Source organism: Corvus brachyrhynchos, unplaced genomic scaffold (assembly GCF_000691975.1).
Source record: "Corvus brachyrhynchos isolate BGI_N302 unplaced genomic scaffold, ASM69197v1 scaffold281, whole genome shotgun sequence".
In the NCBI taxonomy this organism is placed as follows: domain Eukaryota; kingdom Metazoa; phylum Chordata; class Aves; order Passeriformes; family Corvidae; genus Corvus; species Corvus brachyrhynchos.
In genome coordinates this window covers 1,287,492-1,303,624 of record NW_008236509.1, presented here as the reverse complement: position 1 = coordinate 1,303,624, position 16,133 = coordinate 1,287,492, and positions in this window count along the sequence as shown.

Here is a 16,133-nt window from a genome sequence, read left to right as displayed (position 1 = left end):
AGCACAGTAGCCCCTATTTGTTTCAAGCAACAACTGTTGGGAAGGCACCTTCGCAATGACTCTTAGTGAAACTCCAGATTTAACAGTGTTAACATCTAGACCAAAATCAGTGAGATCAAGTTAAGTGTTAATCCACAGCTCTCCTGTCCCTTGCCCATGGAAGTGGGCAGTTTTAAACCAAAGGTGTTCAAATGTCCTCATGCTGCCCTACAGAAGAGGCATGAGAATACCCTCGCTGGAACCTACATTGCAGCAGAGAGAGCCAGGTGAGCAATCTGGCTTGGGAAATCCGTCAGTGGTGTCCCAGAGAGCTGCTTTGCAGGGTAACCAGGCCATATGGTGGTCTGGGTTGCAGTATCAGGGACCTCTTCAGTGCCAGTGTAGCCCAGCTCCCAAGTTTCGACATTGAAGAAGAAACTTCAGTTTGTGTGGGCATTACTGCCAGCCTTTTGTAGTGCCACATTCGTGCTAGAGGCATCAGTCCCTAGGGAATCAGAGCAGAGCTGGCATTTCCCCTCCCTGGAAGGGAAGTGGAGCAGCCCTTGGTCAGAGCTGCACTCTGGGTGACTGAAGTAATGAAGTTCTGCAGTCCATAGCTTTTCACTGTGCATTTCCTCCCCAAAGAGTCGCAGGCTGGTTTACTGCAATCACACACAAATAGGTCTCAGTGCATTTCTTAGTGGTAGATACTAGAAAAAACCCCTCAGATAATTGTGGAATGCTCTGGTGGAACCTGAAGAATCGTGGCTTTATTCATGGCTTTGGGACTAGCTGGAGGCTTCACTTCAAAGGAATCTTTTAACCCCTTTGTGTTTCAGCTTCCCTCCACTGTAGAAGAGGGGTACTCACCTGCTCTGTGCTACTCTCATGCCGGCATGGGCCGAGCTCCTTCTGGGAGCAAGGCTGGCCAAGCCTACTGCTGGCCTCCCACACCTGTTCCCTGGACAACTGGACAGCTTCAGTTCCAGTGGCAGCCAGTACAAGACCTTTACCAGCATCCTATCCATGGAACAAGCATGTATTTTTATTGTTGTCATGACTGCAGCTGGCTGACAGAAATCCCATAAAGCCCGAGGCTGTAAAAAATAATAAAAACATTTAACATTACAACAAAGTTACTTTGATACTGTGTGCCAGGCTGGCATGGACAGAAGTGAAGCATCACAAACACCAGCACTACTCATGCTCCTTCCACTCATGGAGAGGCTGGGGCCACTCTGGACAGATCCCTTGGTCCTGACACCACCTCAGCTCACACCTTCCCAGAGAAATCCTCAGCCAATCCTGCCCTTCCTCCACTCTCAACTCAGGCTACTTCAGTAGCTCAGAAGTGGCTCTGGGTTGTGTTGCTCAGCTCCAACTCAGAAACTGCACTTGGTGAGGCAAAAGATGCTTTGCCAAGACCTCATGCTCTGGACCCTCTACCCGTGTAATGGCCATATCTGATCATTTTATGGAAGCCAAGGTCCTAATTTTTAAACTGCTGCTCTACAGGTCATCATTAGATTTGATCTGCATGTCTTGTCTTGGGATTTTCTTTTACAGCATGTGAAGTATTATGAAAGTTAGCATTTTTCTAGGGCAATAAAATCTGCCTTTCAGAAAATTTATAATAAATATTTATGAAAAATAAATTAGGTAAAGTTTAGCTTATTTTAATTTTTATGACTCCTCTGGATGGCAGGACAGCTGTATTGGCTGCATAACATATTTTTTGGGGTTAGAAATATATAGCCATCTGTTCAGCTCATAACAAGTGTTAATAGGTATCTCAAGTTTCAGTTCAAGAAATAACCATCTTAATAAATAACGTAACAGCAAGGAACTTGGGTTAACTGATGGAGACCTAGCTGTAGCAGTAGTGCATCTGTTTGAGTTACTCATCACAGAAATATCCAGGTACAAAGTACTTGGCTAAATGGGACCCTTTGCTAAGAAGCATTAAAAAACTGTATTTCCTGGAAGTTTGTGACTGAGACTAAGAAAAAAGACAAGATTTCCAGCTTCATGTTGACACTTGGATACATTTTAGAGAGATGAGAGATTTTTACTAACCATTTACTTACCCAAGCTTCATCAATTTCTCCTAGGACTTGGTGGCACAGAGAAGGCCCTTTAGAGAACTTCAGACCCAGTTGGAATTGCAGTTCAGACCCCTAACTCTAGTGAGAGAAAAAAGCCCTTGCAAAATACATGAGTTAAGACCACCATTAAATTAATCTCAAATCGTACAGCCCCTGTAGGACAATATCCTGCTTAAGTGGTCTCAGTGCAGACAGCAGTCAGCTCTGAACTTGTTCTGAAAGGTGAGTTAGCACTGGATGGTTGCACTGGATAACCTTGCACAGGTAAGCATGAAACAATAAAGTAAAAATGTGGTGTGGGGCTTTTTCTGTTTCAAAAGACTCTTTTTGCTGCACAGTAAAAAGAAGTGTAAAGAGCTGTAACTCCAGGTCTTTGGTTGCCAAGATGAAGAAAATGTCACTCTCAAGCAGATGGTGCTGCTGAGGCAGAAGGTCAGGGACTTGGAAATTCATTTGAACAACCCATACCAAAAGCAAGGGAACGGTAGCAACAGTCCGTTATCATCTTTGAATATTAAAAACAGGGTTGAGGAATCACAGGAGAAAATGAAAGCCAGCCAGCTTATCCTTAGATCAGCTGCAGAAAATATATTTAACTTCCTTAATAAGAACTAGAGGGAATCATTAGGCACTAAAAGAAATCCTGATCAGATCCTCAGACCTACGGATGCGGATCATACCTGAGTATGGGGAACCACAGAGGACACGGCGTCACTATAATGAATGGTCTTTACAGCATGTTTCATTGCAGGGATGCATTCCACTTCCCCAGCAACCAGCTGGGTGCTGGAGGGGGCTAAGTGCCCTGGTTGATGCTGCTCCTGGCTCAACCCTTAATTTTAGGACTGAGAAGAACACAGAGCAGCTGATACCTTCTCCCATCCCCAGACAGCTTCCAGCTCCAGCTCAGCAGACTGGTGAATTCCAGTCCCTTGTGGCTAGTGTGGGGCAGATGTGATACTGGAGAAGTCACAAGAATATGACTTTATGATTTCATAAAGTACCTTCACAGGAACTAATTAGGGGGTAAGTTATTAACGGAGAAACCACCAAGTTATGAATGAACTGTCAGTTGCTGTGCCAAGTAGCTTGCATCAGCAATTACAGTCCTAAATGTTCTGGGTAAAAGCACACTTAATAGGACCCTTTCACGGGCTGTGCAGTCTCTGTCACAGGAACAATTTAGTGGTTCCTTTGTTTGTGCCAGCCACAGAAGGGCCTGGAAGATCTGTGATCTCTATTCAACTTCTGTGACATGAATTTGCACCCATCTTTGCTATTCATTAACCACTGCCCTCCCCTCCCCCAACTTTTTAGCTCTTCTGCCTGGGGAGAAAATGTGATTCAAACATATTTTGAAACAGCAAGTTCTCCCTGAGTCTGCAGAGAGCCTAATAAGATGCTTGGGAATATAAACTGCCCTATTCATATTGATCATACCTTCATTGGTCTCACAACCATAGAACTGCTAATTTTTCAGCAACGTACCAAAATTAATTGAATTCTTCATGTGGGCTTTGCCAGGGACACAGGACTTTACTCTTTGTTTCTCTACTCTGCTGCAATCTCCCAGCAGCAGTTCTTATTGCAGTGGTTTTCCTAGAAGCAGGGATCTGTGGGATTGTGGTCCATCACTCCCACTCTCTGCATTCAGTCAGGCAGCTGCATAACTCACCTCTGGCTCAGCCTCTGGTGGTGTGGCCACACTGAGGTGACACCAGGAGCCCACACCAAAGTTACAGCTCCTGGCACCCACGCCATGCCTTTGGATCTTCAAGATTGCTTATAAATGGGTATCACCCTGTGACAACCTGCCAGGCCACCTATCTACAAGAGGCAAAATCAAACAGTGTGCTGTATTTTTTCATGCTCTGCTTATCCCTAGAACAGCTTGTAAAACTCCAAGCAGCTTTTAACAGTTGCACAGTACAACACAAGCATCGACAAGCTTTTGCAAACGCACGGCTCCGAACAGAAATAATTCCCACACAAATTGCCTGTCATAGCTCAGCAGCACACACAGAGTTGGAAAACTCCTGCAAACAGAAAGAGATGTGGCATCTGACTGGAAAGAACAACTTTCTATCTTATTTTAAAATGGAGTAAAAAAAATTATCTTCCATTTTTATCTGTTCCTTAGTAAGAATCATATCAGAAAGAGAAATATTCATTGTAAAGTTTCCTAAGTAAGAAACTAGCTGTTGGTACAGTACTTCCTATGTGTTAGTATTCAAGTACTTCCAGATTATGATTAAAATATTATGAGCTGCTTTATGAGAACTGAAGTCATGTAAGGAGATTTATATAGGCTATTGCAACCTTCCTATCAACTGCAACTTTGCTTAAGGCTACTGTTTATGCTTTCAGAAAATACTGGAGATATCCAAGGTCTAAGGCACCAGAAAAAAGGAAAGGGAGACAAGCATCTGTCATGCTACATGGAAAATGAATCCTTCTGGCAACTCCTGCCCAGCCCTAGATTAATATGGATTTACAATTAACATCATCAGTGAATCAAGCAGCATTGTAATTGTTTTTGCAGCTATTCCAAAACTTTCTTCTGCACAGACATAACCTAATTCCAACTTAGTGAGACAGAACAGCTTGACACATTTGTTATCTAAAGACCACTTCAGCCAAAGAACATAATGAAAAAGCATGGGAACTTGACTCAGAAGCAAAGGATCTTCTTTAATATTGGTTCTAAAAATAAAAAAGCCTCTCCCCCTTACAACTCTCATTATTTCTTATTCTTGAAGGTCTAATTTTGCCCCAAGGACTGCTTCAATAATACATTCTCTTTGATAGGATTGCTTAATACTGCTCAGTCAAGTGGGATTAGAGCCTTCTGAGGGAAAGAACGTATTTCTTACTCATTTTCTTGACTAATTAGTAAAGATTACTTTGGGAAACCTTAGTTATAGATGTATCACTCCCCTCTTTTTCACAGTGGGGATTAACAAGCAGTGGGCTCTTGCCCAAGAGCAGTGACAGGCATTTCTGTGACACCAGAGCCTCGTGGAGTCAGCGCTGTGGCTGCTGTCTTCCTGTAGCAGCTCTGGTTTCATCCATGTCAGGAGCAAATCTGTTATTCCCTCTCACAGGCACACTCCCACTGACTTACCAGTACAGTATCTAAGGGTTCTACAAAGGGGCACTAACCAAGCATAACCCCTTCTGGAGTTGTGCCTCCAACCAGTCTCCAGGGAGAATCAAATGAATTCTCATCTTATGTTGAGGGTAGGGAATATACTTGTGACCATAGCTCTGGAAATAAAGTGACAGGAAGATGAGGTGGAAAGAGCAGACACAATGACAGAATCAGTTTCATGTCCTTTCTTCTCTGTGCTGTGGCCAGACATATCTCACTTGTGAGAATTAACCATGTTCCTCCAAGTTTCTTTCCTTAACTAAGTTTCACTCCTTAAACTCAATGAATTCGTACAGAAACACACAGTAAATAAAAAGAACGTGCCTGAGTTTGTTCAGCTATGAAGTCTGAGAAGAAAACAAGGACTCTCACTTTGTGTGGTGCTTTGTTTTCACTGTGCTTTACACCATCAATACATTAAGGTATTGACACTTGAAATAATTTCCAATAAGGCTGAGACAAGACAAAATCAGACCCATGGATCTGAGTCTACAGTTCTCATTAAATCAAAAGCAGGACTGTTGTTGACATTTATGCTAAATAATGACTCAGACCTTAAAAATCCATGATGTTGACTTACATTTGTGATTTTTTTTTTTTAATATACCCAACTGTATTTAGAGTTCTATGCATGGGTCCAAGAAGAAGACCCAACCATTGCATTTCCTACAGTTGATTTGCTGGAGTGTTTTTGTAATCCAGTAGATAAAACTGTCAGGGTGTGAGGCAGAAAAAGAGGCTTTAGGAAAAAAGCATGAGACAAAGCTGAGACGAACTTCCCAGCACAAGGAGAAAGGGGTTTTTCCTGTTCCTCAGCACCACTGCCCACCAGCTGAGCTGAGACAGCCACACTACAAACAGCCACCTCAGATATTTGGTTGAGCCATGGCACTACATGGCACTACATGGCACTACTCCTGACTTCCTCGGAAGGCTGTTGCTCTAAAATTTGTTGTCTGGCTTTCTGGGTGAACTGTGGATGTCAGACAGATGCTCAGAATTAAGAAGACAACACAGATCCTGCAAGAGGTATTAATCTTTTTTTCTGAGAGAGAAAAGTATTCTAGAACAAAACTCCCATTCTTTGTGGCACACTTCCACTCTGAATTTCTGAAGAAAGGATTTCTTCCTTTGTCTGGTCATTAGAAACACACTGACAAGTGGTCTTTTTGGTCTTTTTGTGTAGAACCACATGCACCAATCTAGGTAACATTAGGGTAACATGTTGGGAACTGTCACTTCCTTATGCCCAAACAGCATCGTTCACTTGCTGTCAGAGGTCAATAGATGAAAAAAAGAAAAGAAAAGAAAAGAAAAGAAAAGAAAAGAAAAGAAAAGAAAAGAAAAGAAAAAAAAAGAAAAGAAAAGAAAAGAAAAGAAAAGAAAAGAAAAGAAAAGAAAAGAAAAGAAAAAGAAAAGAAAAGAGGAAAGAAAAGAAAAGAGAAAAGAAAAGAACCAAAAGAATCCAAGAACACAATTCTTAATGCACTGTCAGAGCTTCCACTTAGACAAGAGCAGTTGGGTCTATTACAGCAGGTGATGAAATCCATTTCTCTTCACTTGACAAAATGGGACCTCATCATAGGATTTAACTTCTTGTTTCTCTTTCTTGAAGAAGTTCTGCCCTGAAAAATGGTTTCTGAGCTTGACAACATTAGTAATATTAATTCTTGTACTTGCTTGACAGTATTTTGGGACTTTCACAAGGACCCCTCAACTAGAGCTGAGCTGTAAAAAAATCCTATTTTTCCCTGAATGTAGCAGAATGTGATGTGTTGCCATGTCCACCAACTGCAGACATGATTTTTCAACAGCTACAGGGATTGATGTAATACAGCTGTAACCATGAAGCTTCTGGAAAGCCTCCCTGACACTTTGAGAGAGGGGTTCTATGTCCAGATTTCTCTCTTAGGACTAAAACCACCACATCAGGCAGAAAGGAATCTGTGAAGAGCTTCCAAGTCTGAAAGATTGCAATGTAACATTTTACCTTCCCCCAAAATATCAGAGCTAGTCTGAAGAGACTGCTGTGTAAACCCCTCACTAACACACCTGCACAATGCAAAAGAACATCCAGCAGGGCCAATTTGGGAAACACTCCAGCACAGGGCGTGTGATGTCCCTGCAGGAGCCAGCACCAGGGGGAATGTGGCACGTTTGGCTCTGTTCGGTTGCACGCTCACCGTGGATCACGCGAGTGGCTCCGAGTTCGCTGCTGTGGAAGCACAGCTGGCATCTCTGAAGCTTCTGCTGAACTCTGCACAAAGGAAGAGGGCAGCCCCTTTTCCTGACAAGCACCCCGTTGTCATGAGGCTGCTGGGGTGTTGTGCAGGCTGCTGGCAACACCTGGGTCTCTGTGTGTGCGTGAACCAGGCTAACAAGAGTGGATCTGGGAGGAGGAGGAAAGGGCAAGGCTTTTGCTGAACATCCTGTGAAATTCCCGAGGAGTTAAAAGTTGGAAGATGTGGATTTTCATAGGGCTTGGCCTCCAAAGATGCTGAAGTAACAATCTAGAGGGCTATGAACAAGCAAAAGCCTAGCTCTTCAATGATATTTGGGCATCTAATTCCTATCAGTATTGACAGGCACTTGAAGGATGTAGAACAGCAGCTCAGATTTAATTAGGCCAGGAACCACCACAGTCCTATTGCTTCAAGCTTCTGCTTGACTCTGACTTGAAGCCAGACATTAAGGAATGCCTGACATTGCCAGTGAAGTGGGCATATCTGGAAAGTCCAAGAAAATCAGCCATGGTCTTGATGGAAACAGGGTGGCAGAGTAATGGAAGGAAATCACCTTATTGCTAGAGACATGGATCAATGCCTAAACTTCAGTATCTACTTCATTTCAGAAGTCATAAGCAGTTGTAACAGAAGAACAAAGCCAATCAAAACCTTTTCAAAATGTTTCACTGATAATAATGTAACTGTCTGGTTCCTTGCTACAACCAGAAACAGATGTAAATAAGAATAGTAGTATGATAAATTGTTAATAAAGAGTGAAGTTAAAACAGTAATTAAAACCAAATCTCTATATAGCAATGTACATTTGGTTATTAATCTTGCTGGGATAACATTCCGGCTAGGAGGCAGTTAAACTTCTGTATTTTGAATTTGATCTTGTCTTGTCATGAAATGAATTTGAAAATTCTGTAGGTGGTATCTATTAAAAAACTTCTAGTCTGAAGCACATGATTAGCATAGGACACATGTTCTACATTGATATGCATGAAAGATTTTCTTTAAATCAGAGCACTTTAACAAGCAAATGTTCTCTACCCACACATTGGGAAGCAGGTCCTGTGGTCAGGTAGAGCACTCTGGGCTTTCTCACAGGGAAATTGTTCATGTGCATCACAACAGACTGCCATGCTTTAGGAAAACGCAGCTCTGCCATGGTGTGTTCTAAATTACAGGCAGACCTCAAATGGTCTCCAGATGCCAACTCACCAGTTCAGATATCCCATCTGTCTGAATGTCTGTTGCATTTCTTCAGAAATTTGGGTACATTAAAAAAAGGGTTTTTTTGGTTGCCTCTCTTCTCCCTCTCACCCTCCTCCACCAATATCACCTCCTTTAGGATGTTAAGCCTCCAAATGGCTTTGGGGGCAGCTTTTGCAAAGGAGTCCCATTTTGGATGCTGTTCTAACTCACCACAGGAAAAAAATAGTCTTTTCTCCTCCTCAGAAGAATGTAGTGTGCATTCTTAATTTTGCAATACAAAATCCATGATCCACAAACATCCCTAATGTAACTCTTCTGAAATTAATGACATGACCTCAAGAACTGGTTTGTCTGTTGACTTTAATACCAGAAAAGTGCCTCATCCAGCAAGAAAGCAGAAACTTAACACAAACTTCGGTGTGTTAGGCAGCCTCGTCACCACAGCTCTGTATTTGCTTTTGAATGGGTTTATTATCCATATCCATAACTTCTAAATCTGGATATTGCATTTGTTACTCAAAAAAAAGAATTAGTTTTACTGCTCGAGACAGGGAGTGCTGAGACAGCTGAGTTCCAGCATATGTTAATAGTCTGACTGTCCTCATTTAAAGAGATATTCAGACCTCTAATAAAATCTTCGTTTTTAAAGGTTTCCTCGCCCAAAGTACACGTAACTACCATGTACCATTGCCATCTAGTGGAAAGGTAAGTAAGGACACAGGTTTTCTTGACTAATAGCTATCCACGATGATCACTGAGGATTATTTTAGCTAATTTGGGAAACCTCTAGAAAGTGTATTGCTGGAGTCCACACATATTTCAATGCCTGCCCTGCTCACAGGGAAATTGATACCTTCCCATTTTTCTTATCTTTTGTTGTGATAAAGAGAAGTGTTTGATTGCTGTTAGCCACCTACTGAAAAGAGGGGTTTTCTTCTGAAACAGAGGAAACTTAGCTTGTTTTCTTATCTTTGATTAAAAGTAACATTAAATAACTTAGCAGAAATACAGCATGTTAGTGGATACCCAGGGTCAATGAGGATGTATTTCAGGGACAACTGCTGTGAAAGGGGAGGTGGTAGAACAGCAGAAATAGAAATAACACTGCAGTAATGCAGTTTCTCCTTGGCTTGTCTAAAAGAATGGAATTAACGCCACTTTTTGCCATTAAAAGCATGCGGAAGTTTTGGGAAGGCTGGCAGATTAAGCAGTAAATTGAGGAGCTTCTATACAAAAACTCTAGTCAGGCTAGAAGACTCATTTCTTGTAGCCATTTGTTTAATGAGTTTACATCTGCTGTAACATTCAAAGAAGTCAGCAGAGCTCAAGTGTTTGACAGCTGCTCTTAAAAAACCCAAGGAGGGTGCACTTTGCTCATCTTCCTCACAGCCTTTAGATAAGGATGAGAAATGTTACAGAGATCCACTGGAAAGCCTCAAAGGCAAAATACACGATATCTAGTTTTACCAGATTCTTATCATTTACAGTTCACCCTAAAACTCCCACACATTTGTTTCTTAATGTCCCTCATGCTCCGTTAAACCTCACTACTGCAATGTTCCCATAGGAATGTGGCCACTTGCCAGACTCTCTCATGAACATTTCATTAATCTTCTTGGCTCTCATACAAACTACAAAACATTATTTGTTAGCAATTTAACTGTTTTGCTCCCAAATGTGCCAGAAATGTGATCCTTGCTATGCTTTCATTGAAGAATACACAAGGATAATTACAGAGTAAATGAAAAGAGGTTTTTTACATTTAGCAAGATACAGTGCCAAGAAAGGTAAACTGATTATATCTTGTTTCTGGAATTAATTCTCATACTATCCTAGATGCAAAATCAATCTCAAATGTTAAGATCTAACTGAAACGTAGCAAAGCACATATTTAGATACAGTTTTATTTCATTGCATTACACAAATATCTCTGACTTTTTTGAATAATTCAGACCATACCATATAATCTACTTACTTCAAATAAAAAGAAAATATTATTTCTGTTTTCCGTAAGTCTGGCCTGACCCATGCCCAGTGGTGTTGAGAAAAGACAATTACTGGCTTTGCAGTAAGGAGGAAGAGTCTTGGAAAGCCTGCAAAGCTTTCCAAGCACACATGACTTGCTAAAGAGAAGGAAAGAAATTTAAAGGAGCTTCATCTTCTGCAGAGCAGGGGAATTAATTCTAGACATACAAATATACAACTTTTATTTCATAAAATGGGAAGCTTCAGAGTGGGATCAGTGGATAAAGCTGTCCTCAGGTGCATATGACACTGTTAACTAAAGAAGCAGGTTTTATCACTTAATTTCATCTGGGCTTAAAACCCAACAGTATCACAGACAGAAATGCAACTCAACTTCAAGTGAGAAGTGTAACATCTTCATTTCCTAACTTCCATAACCTTCATATGTGTAAACTCCATGGGGTTTGGTTGTTTTTTTTTTTTTAACTAACCTATAAGAAATTCAGTTAATGCCTAAAATCCCATGTTCACTTTGTAACAATGGGACTGCTTTAAACAGTATATGTCCATGGCACTGAATGCACAGAAATGTGCATCAGCAATGGAGGGGTGAAGAAAAGAGTGAATTGAGACAACACCCATTTAAATGGACAGGAACAGAGAATTAAAGGGAAGGGGAAGAACAATAGCACTTTTATAGGCCTTTTTGTTTCTCTTCTGACTTCTGTAAGTGCACACAAGAAACCAAAACATTTGGGAGGTATCCAAACACAGGCTCTTTTGAGGTTTTCCCAGCACATTTCTGATTTAATATTGTACTGTAATGTGATGGGCAGAGACACGGAGCCACACTCTTCATGGTGTGCAGGCACTAAACTTCAGTCTGTGTGAGCAGACACGTATTTGACCAGCACGGAATGAAGCAATGGCCACAGCCTGTTTGCTGGCTCAGAATTTGGATCTTTGGATCTTGAAACAATCCTTAGGAGAAAAGAAGAAGGTATTGCAAATTATGTTGCAGGATGTGCTGGGTTGTGGCAAGAAGGGATTGTTACAGTTCTTTCAATCCTGCCTTTTAAAATTATAGCAGGAGGATGAGTGAAAGATTGTCTTCAGTGTGTCTATAGAACATGAGAGGCTGATGATAGAAATAAGAAGCTCTATCAGTTGTTACATGCAGCCAGATAAAGAAACCATTCAAAGCCCCTAATGCGGCCTGGAGAAAAGAAACAGGAATGACATAGTGTTTAAGAACAGTTTGGAAAGAACAGGGGTTTGGTGAAACAATGGCATGCCCAGCTGCATGATTTTGATGGTTTGATGTTGGGTTAAGCAACTGCCTTAACCAGGGAGAAGGGACAGATAGAAAATGAGGTAGGTGGTAAGGTACCAACAGATGAAGGGGGCTTGGGGAGCTGGGAATTTTTGAAGGGTTACAGTAGTTAGGAAAAATTTGGTACAAAGGCTCATACAAGATCTCAGGAGAGTCAGTCAAGCAGGAGATAACCAGTGGCACTGAGGAAAGTTGCTCTTAGATGGTGACGGGAGAGCTGCCGCAGCTCTTTTAGCCCTGCACCAAGAGCACTCACCTGCAGCACTGCGAGGGTTAAAAGCAGAGACAAGTCCACAAGACCTCTGTCCATATGCACAAGCCCAGGGACAAGCACATATGTAACTTGCCACTCGGAATGAGCACTCCCAAGTTCAGCTTTCAACCGGTGGCAAAGCCCAGTCAGAGCAGTGAGATGCCAAATACAAATTTAGGCAAAGCTATGCTGCTGTACACTCCTGAAAGCTGTAGGACCAGGAGTCAATAGAGTATAACTGACATAATTTCTTATTTTCATTTCATAGCTAAAAACAACTCCGGAGAACCCTGAGCACAGAGTCTTGCTCAACCCACACCATAATTGGGCTGGCTGACTGAACTAGCTGGTTGGCTAAAATTGTATTCTGATTAAATTGTAAGACTCTTTCTCCAAATGGCAAAGCTCTCCTCCCTGTAATTCCCGAGAGACCTATTGGAGAATTACAATCTAAAGAAGAAGAGAGTGCAGTGTCAGGCAGCCTCTGTTGTTCCCCTCAACAAGTTATAAATAAATATAGAATACTTACACTGCTCAGTACTAGAGAAAGCCAAGATCAAGGCCAAGTGTCACAGTCCTCCCTGAAAATAATTGCAGCATGCAATATAATCCTACATGATCTAGCAATATGTAGTCTAAATAGAAATGAACTGCATAGAACTGGATTGTGGGTGGTGGAATTGTACCAGACCTTGGGAATTTTATGTTAATTAAGAAATGCTGATTAATAGAGAAGGGTAAGTTTTAATAAGCCAGTAATAAAAGAGAAATTGCGTTTAAATAACAGGCGTGTCTTGGTTCCTTGGAACAAATCTTCTGATTTTTAATTGGGGGAATTCACCTAGTGGAAAATTTTGTCTGACTTAAGACAGCAGTTTTCTGTTGGTGTTCCTGTGGTTTCATTCCCCACCCTAGAGGTCTGCCTGGGTAACTGAGCCATTGGGAAAGAAGGCTTAGAAGCAGCAGAAGTTAACGGTCTTGACACCAAAATTACTGGGTGAGGTCGTGTCACACTAGAGAAGAGAACAGAGGATCACAAGCCTCCTGGGGTTAAAGTGTTGGAGACCCAGCAGCACAAGATAGTTCAGCTTAAATTCCTGGAAGTGCTCAGAAGGCAAGTTACAGGCTTGCTAGGAAATATTTTAATAAAGGCACTGGGACTGCTGTGCCCAGCAAGATCCATCCTCTTTCTCACATCAGGGTACAAATACTTCTGCCCCCTTCTAGTAGCACAACCACACGTAATGTCCTTAAGTTCAAAGCAAAGGAGAGCCCTGGATCTTTTCCATTACTGAGCATGCATGGTGATGGGAACATCCTGAGTTTTGATGCAGATTTCCTCGTACAAATATCCCCAAAGGAGGGAGAGCTGACTCAGAGTAACTTGCCCATTAGTGTCAAATCACCACATCATCCTCTGCACCCTGGTGCAGATCTACAATGCTTTCTAGATTATATAAAGGAGCTCTGTCCAATAAAGGGACATTATTGTAAGCATAAAAAAGGAATCCAGACAGGTTTGGTAATCCAACCTCAATCAATGTTGGCATAAAAAATCCACTGTAGCAAAGGAAAAATTAAAAGCAAGGTCTAGTTATCAGCAATGGAATTTCAGAAGTTAATGCTCAAAACTTCCAACTGAGGAATACACATGTCCCAGAAAAGCAGCATAACTGTTCACAGTATCTGTAGATAAATCTGTGCCCTAAATCTGCCTCCTACCACCTCGGTAACTTTCTAGAGTGATTGGGAAGTGCACATTGTAACAATTCACTGCCAAACTGCCCTTTCTTGCATGGGAGGACAGTGTCCTCCAAGCCAGAAAAATCTCTGGGTCTGGATGTGGAGCTCTGGCTAAATGAAGCTGAGTCTGCTACGTGCCCTTAATTTCCTTGCTTTGATGAAAGTGTTGATGTCACCACTTAGGCAATGAGAAGGTGAGTTAGGGCTTTATCAGGACTAACAGGCAGCAGGCAGAGCTGAAGGCAGATCTCCATTAAGTGCTCTAAGCCACTGGAATTAAACTGTGGGACTGCAGAGTCTGGGAAGTAGTGGTCCCCATGCAAGTTTTCATTTCAGAGCCCCTCAAACTAAGCCTCTCTTAAACCTGACCTTTTCCCTCCAGCTCTCCTCTCCATGCTACAGGTAACCTGGAACCTGCCAAAGTAGAAGCCTCACTTATTAGTCACCAGACAGATGGTGGCACACAGAGCATACTCCTGATTAATTTATCACTCTGGGTTAGTTTATGTCCAGCTGGCCCACCCTTCTTGTGTTATATGAGCATGCTGCAAACTATAAAGTGATCACAGAAAGATACCTTTCTCTCTCTTCCCCTCAGTCTCTCTGCTTTTATTCTGTGCTTGGTTCTTCAGAGATTGTGGTGGGGTGGGATGGCTCCACCAATATCTGAATGCCTGCTTCTCATTTGCCTTAAGAATCTCTAAAGTGTCATGAAGAAAGGTTAGTGATAAGTAAGATTCATGCTTTGATTTCTGTCAGGATTAGAGAGGGGTGGTTTTGTTTCCTTGTTTTTCTTTTGATTCTTTTAAAATTGTGTAAATACAATTAGTATCGCTTCTGTTTTGACAGTATTCTCAACTCAGTGGCTCAGGTTACCCTCCCTGCAATTTATATTTGAGGAGTTTATTTGATTTTAGTATTGCTTTATGAAGAGAAGGCACAATGACCCAATTAGAAATACGGATACTGACCAAATAATTCTTTACATGTTATCTTAAAAAAGAATGAAAGAAAATAAAAGTTTTCAGGCAGCAAAATTATGAAAATCACAATGGGAAATGCCACTTAAGACTATACTTCTACTGAAGTTCTAACCACCACAAACTTGTTTTCCATTTATCTGAATCAAGACAAGGAATATTTTCCCAATGTATTAGAATTGTGAATTTCTTTTTTTTTGTTCTTCCAGTTTGCAAGGCAAACAAACCAACCAGATTAATTACAATACTTCAACAGTCTGTCAAATAAAGCACTTCTGTCACTTACCTTTTAGGCTAGTGCATTCATGGGAATCTGTTTTTTGCAGCATTATCTCATAAAAATACACATGTAAGTTTAGCACAAACCATAAAAATGTGTTGTACACTTCAGCTAATCTAGTATCTTTCATTTCTAAGGAGGATTTGGGTGGAGGCCAAGTTAATTAAAACCAGAATAGAAATGTGTTCTATTCACATGAGTCATAAACCTCTGACTCACAATAGAGTCTGTGCAGCTAATGGGTTAATTTGTCCTGATAACAGAAAAAATTGAAGCTGGAGGTTATGACTGTTTGGAGTGAGTGCTGGTTTCAGACAGTAGATGTACAAGGTTTTTATGCAATTGAGAATACAGACCTGCTCTAATGATGTCCTTTCTGTCTATTCAACTGCTGTAACAAACAGTTCAGAAAGATCTGGAGGTACAGAAGGCTCAGAAACCCAGGACTGACGCCTTCAAAACTCTATTATTGTAACCATATGCACATGGACGTGTTTCAGCTACTGTCACATAGCGGGAAGTCTAAGTCACATGCAAGCAGCTTGTAACGCTGGCAATATTCCCCCAAGCTGGTGGCCCTGCAGCACTTCAAGGGGCTTAATTCCTCCCCCAGCCACCTAGGAAAACCACACACTTACTTACCTCAGTGGCCCAGTGCTGAGCACCTACATCTTCACCACAGAAATGTGGAAATCTTTTAAGCTAACAGCCTTCTTACCTCCTCTGGTTCCTTTGCCCCTGGGGACTGGTACCCACGCCAGCCTCACAGGTCACCTTCTAGCTCCTGGTTTTTACACCACAACTTAAAGGCAGAAAGATACAGAAAGGGGAACTCCGTTCCTAATCCACACCTATTGTTCCTATCATGAGATAGAGAAGTTCACAGCTCTTCTCCTGCATT